Here is a 6,513-nt window from a genome sequence, read left to right as displayed (position 1 = left end):
CCAGCAATCAGGAGGCAGAGGCAGGTGAATCTGTGAGTTTGAGGCCAGCCTGGTCTACAGCATGAATTCCAGGACAGCCAGGGTTACACAGAGAAATCCTGCCTTAAAAAAAGAAAGAAAAAGAGATAGACAGAGAGAGAGAAAGAAAAGGAAAGAAAGGGAGGGAGGGAGGGAGGGAGGGAGGGAGGGAGGGAGGGAGGGAGGGAGGGAGGGAGGGGAAGGAAAGGAAAGGAAATAGAAAAGAAAAACAAACCAGCAACAATGCCTGCCCCTTCTCTCCCATGCATTACCTTGTCACCCCTCTGACTTGATCTCTGGAAGCCAGGGAGGCAGTGGCAGAGGATCTACTGCTGCAGGGACAGCAAGGTTGCAGATGAGTGTCCAGTTGTCAGTGGCAATAGTAGTGGTTGTGGCAATGACTGGCAGCTTTAGTCACGGCTTTGGCTACATCATTACAAGACTTGAATCCCCAGCTTTCCCAAAGACACCCCTTTAGTTCATTCTTTCCCCAGTGCCACCCATCTTGTTCCATGCAACTCAAAACTCCTACCAGAGGTGTATACACAAACTCTACCCCAGAACCTGGGAATGAAGAGAATGAGTGGCTCTTGCTCACAGCCTGCCATCTGCTCAAGCTACCTTGATCACTATTGCAGCATGAATACGAATTGTCCCCAATGGTTCATACGCTGAAGACATGCCACTAATTCAGTGCTCAGAGGTGAGGCTGGAGGGAAGGGTTGCATCATGAGAGCACTGACCCAACCAGTGGCCGAGTCACAATTTGATGGAAATATTGGGAAGCAATAAAACTGGGAGGTGGGGTCTAGTTGGACAACAAAGTAACCTAGGCAGCTGTTGCCCTATCCCACAGTGCAGAGATGACATCTACTACAAAGTCAATGGGAAGCAAGTAATCCACGCTCGAGAGTGTAACTTACAAAATTACTGACTTTTTTGTTTGTTTGCATGTGCATGTGTCTGTGTATGTGCTGGTGTACATAGGAATACCAGAAAAGGATGTGCAGTTCCTGGGAGCTGAAGTTACAGGCAGCTGTGAGCCTTTCCATGGGACTGACTGGAGAGCTGGCTGAGTGGCTAAGAGCAGGACCTGAGCTCAGTCCCCAGCACCAGCGCCATGCAGTTCACAACCACTTACTCCCCCGCTTCCAGGGGAATCCCATGGCTCTGGCCTCTGAAGGCATCTGCTCACATGCACATACCAACACAGAGATACATAGTGATATTTTAAAAAAATCTTAAAAAGAGACTGGGCATGGCAGCACATGTCTTTAATCCCAGCACTCAGAAGGCAGAGGCAAGTGCATCTCTGTGAGTTTGAGGCCAGCCTGGTCTACAAAGCAAGTTCCAGGACAGCCAGGGCTGTTACATAGATGAAACCCTATCTCAAAAAAGCAAAACAACAACAAAATCTTAAAAATAAAGTTTGAGAAAATGACAAGTTTAAAATCACAGACACCCAAACAAACAATCCTTACACTCAAATGTTGAATCTTTTATCTTTGTATGCCTGTATGTCTGTACATGTGTGTGTTCTTGTAGGAGGAGGTATGTGCATTCACTTGTGTGCAAAAGCCACTCGTGTCATCCTCAGGTGCCATTTACCTCGTTTGTTCTAGATAGTCTCTTCACTTGGCCTAGAACTCATCAAGTAGGCTAGGCTGACAGCAAAGCCCCAGGATATGCCCACAACCGCCTCTTCATGGAGGCGTGTCCTCAGTTTATATGATAAGATCTTTACCAATTGTGATAATTAGTTTGTCAACTTGACACAATCTAGAATCACCAAGAAAGACAGTGTCGATGAGGGATTGCCCAGATCAGATTGACTTGTGTCTATGAGGAATCATCGTGAGCATATTAGTTGAAACAAGGAAACCCAGCCCACTGTGGGTGACACCATTCCCTAGGGAAAGGGTCCCAAACGATGTAAGAATAAAGAAATGGAGCCGAGCACAAGCAAGTAAGCAAACAGGTGGCATGTGTGTAATCATTCTCTCTGCTCTTGACAGGATGTGTTGTGGCTTGTTGTTTTATTACCTTGACTTCCATAAAATGATGGGCTGTAACTTGGAAATATGAGCTACGGTAAGCTGACTTCTGTCCAGGTATTTTATCGGAACAATGGAAGTCAGTATTTGTCCAGTGGAATTTCAGAGTTGCCAAGTCCAGAGACTGTTCTGCCCTCCCACACCTTCCTCTTCCTCTTCTAAGGAGTACGTTTGTTGTGGTTATAGTATTCCTGTTTCACTACTGTGTGGGACCGTATGGAGGGTGGAGGGAGGAGGTGGACAACTTGCCTTTTTTATTCACAGATCTTGGAACCCAGTTGAACCACATCTAGACATTCTGTGGGGCAAGAGAACCCCCAAGGCTTTTGAGTCTGAGACTTTCAAGAGTCCTGGGACTGGGTGATGTGAGAAACAAAGAGCCCTACTTCAGAATAAGAGTGCTAGGACTCAGCTGGGCAGTGGTGGCACAGGTCTTTAAATCCAGCACTCAGGAGGCAGAGGCAGAGGCAGGTGAATCTCTGTGAGTTCGAGGCCAGCCTGGTCTATTAGACCCAGTTCCAGGACAGGCTCCAAAGCTACAAAGAAACCCTGTCTCAAAAAACCAAAAAGTAAGTAAGTAAGTAAGTAAGTAAATAAATAAATAAATAAATAGTGCTAGGACTCAGGGCCAGTGTGAGGCTGTTTATTTCACACCCTTCCACAAAGCATCAGCCTGGAGAAACGGCAACGATAACCAGCATACTGATTTGGTGCAGCACAATTAGGTTGTTACATTCCTAATTGCATTTCTCTGCCCGCTTAATCCCTCATTGACTAAGCTCTTTAGGAAGGAACAACCTTCCCATTGTCAAGTACTGACCCCTCCCCAGATCCCCCTTTCTATTTACAGGATGCAAAGTCTATTCTAATGTATATCCTGGGGCTCAAGATTCCCTCCTTTTCTGATATGTGGGCTCAGTACCATAGTAGACTGCCTGTGACTTTTAAACCCTAGGATGAACTGAACTCGCCTGGACGAGCAGGCACAAGAGGCCAGCTATGGAGGACAGGGGCTTGGTGCCTTCTCCTTACCTGTGATGCTCTGAAGCACTGTAAATCATCTCATCCCGAACACAGGCCATAACGATTTACTTCGTACACGGAGGAGAAACTCACGTAGATAGAACATAGAAGCTTGGGGTCAACTGATGCATTGCTCTCTATACTTAATACTGTCAGGTACATCCTGGGAGTCAAATCTTTGAGGATAACAACTCCAAAATTCACCAAAATTCCATAATGATTATTGTAGGACAATAAAATGAGATTCTCCCATGCTCTTGGTGTAATGGTCTATCCTGTCCCTTGAAGAGACAAGCCTCACCCACTCCTTCCCCTGTCCACAGAGGCAAGCTGTCTCTTTCTTGAAGAGGTAGCTTCTGTCTCTCCCTTCTCCCAACTTCTCCCCTTCCCCCCTCTGTCTCTCTGTCTCTCTCTGTCTCTGTCTCTCTCTCCATTCTTCCCCCCTTCTCTCCTTCCCTTCCATAACCCACTAAATAAATATTCAACTTCACTCTGCATGTTGTGCCTATCCATCTTGGTTTCTCACCCGCCACACAACTTCCTGCCTGGGACCTGCTGCCTTCGTGGCCTGCCATGGTCTCACTGCCCACTGCCACCACTTGGGTACCTGTAGCATTTTAATTAAACCATTACACTTGTGTGTCTTGCTTTCTTCCCAAGTGCTTCTCTCTCTCTCTCTCTCTCTCTCTCTCTCTCTCTCTCTCTCTCTCTCTCTCTCTCTCGTTTTGTTTTTCGAGACAGGGTTTCTCTGTAGCTTTGGAGCCTGTCCTGGAACTCACTCACAGTAGACCAGGCTGGCCTCGAATCACAGAGATCTATCTGCCTGATCCACCTGACTCTACCTCCTGAGTGCTGGGATTAAAGGCATGTGCCACCACCACCCATTGCCTCTCTATATCTTAAGTCTGTCTTTTAAATATTTTTAATAATCTACTCTGGGACCAGTGAGATGACTCATCAGGTAAAGCTACCAAACCTGATGACCTAAGTTCAATCCCTGGGACCCACACGGCAGGAGAGAACCAGCTCTCATTAAGTTGCCCTCGACCTCCACCCCCACACCATGGCTCATACACTCATACAATGCAATAAATAATGTAATGTTAACGGAAAAACACCTTTTTAATCAGGTTCAAGAATAAATGTTCAGCGCCTCCGAGAATTCTCACAGGGAATATTAGGTCAAACAAATACTTTGTTTAGGTAGCAGGTGTGGTTTCTTGAACTGTGAGAAGGTAGACTGTCCTCTGTTGGAAGAGATGACTCAGACTTGCCCCAAACCATCTTGGTCATCTCATGATTAGCTGTGGGTACTGCATCAGGCATAGACATGTGATCAACTTCTTGCCACAAGAAGTAAATAGAAGTGAAATAAACACATAGAGGTCACAGCAGGAGAATTCAGGGAAAGCATCTTTTAGTGTCCAGCTGAATATACTCCTAAGTGATTTACCACCTGAATTTTCTTCCCAGCTCCAAGCACACCTCAAGCTGGGAAGTTCAGGCATCATTAAACACATACAAAATGACAAGGACTAAGGCAGGCAGACAAAGCAAGGAGACTGAGACAGAGACTGGCTTTCATATGACACCAAGTGACCGCCCCAATTCTTGACTGCCTTACTGTCGCATGTATTGGGTTTTATTTTGTTTTGCTTTTTGAGACATTCAGGCTGGCCAAGAACAACCTATGTAGCCCAAGTTGGCCTCATATTCAAGCTTATCCTGAGGCATCCATCTATCTCTTCAGTTCCAATTTTTTGTAATGCATGTGTATTAGTATGTGTGTTTGTGTCTATGTGGATATATGGACGTATGGGTGGTCATGGAGGTCAAAGGTGTCATTTTCAGAAATGTCATCCACTCCTTTTTTTTGTTTTTGTGTCGAAGACCAGCTTTGACAAAACTCATACGTTTCAGGGTAGGAGTGTGAAGCTGAGAATAATTAGGCAAAAGGAACAGAGATATAGCAGAAATAACAGACAGAAATACAGGACAGCATCGGGAGGGACACTCATTCAACACTGAGTCCACCTCAGCTATTCGTCCACACGCTTATACACTTCACTCCAAAAGGGGAGAGCAGGGGACAGGCAGCGGACTTCATTAGTGTGATACAAAGAATGGACAGTTCCCCAACCGTTGGTCCAGATGGAGCAGCTCTACTTTAACAGTCAACATACCTATTAACCACAGCCTAGACCAGAATCTCGCGTTTGTAGCCACACCTGTCATAGCGCAAAAATAAGTTCAAACTCTGACTTCAGACAAAGTGGAATGGGCTCACATCTGTGTATGCCCGGACAATTTTGTTTTTGAGACAGAGTTCCTCTGCGTAGCCCTGGCTGCCCTGGAATTTATCTGCCTCCCACGAGCTGGGATTAAGGACATGTGACATCACAGGCCGCCACCGTTCTGAAACGCACTGATCCCTTCCTCCACGACACTGGGATTGCAATCCTGTCACCACACCCGCGATTTCTACATGTTTCTGAGGACTGAACTCAGGTCCTCATGTTGGCGATGCTTTGTAAAGATTTTACCCATGGAGTCATTCCCACAACTCCTACCCCCAGCCCCTTTGTTTTTTTCTCTAGCAAGATGTTCTGCACCTGTTCCCAGTTCTGTGTTTCAGTATTTGTTTTCTTTGGTTATGTTTCTCAGAATTTCTTTTCAAAATTGTTTTGTTTGTATTAGTGTTTTGCCTGCATACAGGTCTGTGTGCTGTTTGCCTGCCTGGTGCCAGGGGAGGCCAGAAAAGGACAACAGATACCGTAGATCTGGAGTTACTAAAGCTGTGAGCCACCGTGTGGGGGCTGGGAATTGAACCCAGGTCCTCAGGAAGAGCAGCCAGTGCTCTTAATCACTGAGCCATCTCTCCAGACCGCCCCAGAATTTCCTTGTATAATTCTCTTGTAAAGTCCCAGCCTCTTCTTTGAATACTCTCAGGTTCTAGACCCCAAGAGGTGAGCGCACAGCTGGGAAACTGGAAGCTCGAACCTAAGACCCAGTAACTTCTGGTCCACTGAGAGTATGCACCCTACACCAACTGTGGGGACTATGGGGACACAACCTGGCAATCCCGATACTCAGGCGGTGCAGGAAGGAGTGAAGTTGAGGCCAACTCGAGCTACAGAATGAGTTCAAAGTCAGCCTGAATTTTGGGGGAGGGGGGTGTGAGCGCTCACTTTGCCACAGTGTGCCTGTGAAGGTTAGCGGACGACAAGCGAGAGTCAGTTCTTTCACGATGTGTGTTCCAAGGACAGAACCCAGGCCATGAGGCCTGGCGGCAAGCGCCTTTACCTGCTAATGGCTCGCAGTTCCAAAGAGTTTCGAACTCGAAATTAGTTAACTCTTCTAGACATGTCTCTGCGTCCCTAAACGTGACCTGGGCTAGATCCTATTGCGCAGGCGTCGG

Source organism: Chionomys nivalis, chromosome 22, assembly GCF_950005125.1.
Source record: "Chionomys nivalis chromosome 22, mChiNiv1.1, whole genome shotgun sequence".
Lineage (NCBI taxonomy): Eukaryota > Metazoa > Chordata > Mammalia > Rodentia > Cricetidae > Chionomys > Chionomys nivalis.
The sequence above is the reverse complement of the archived record's forward strand: the minus strand, read 5'-3'. Positions refer to the sequence as shown.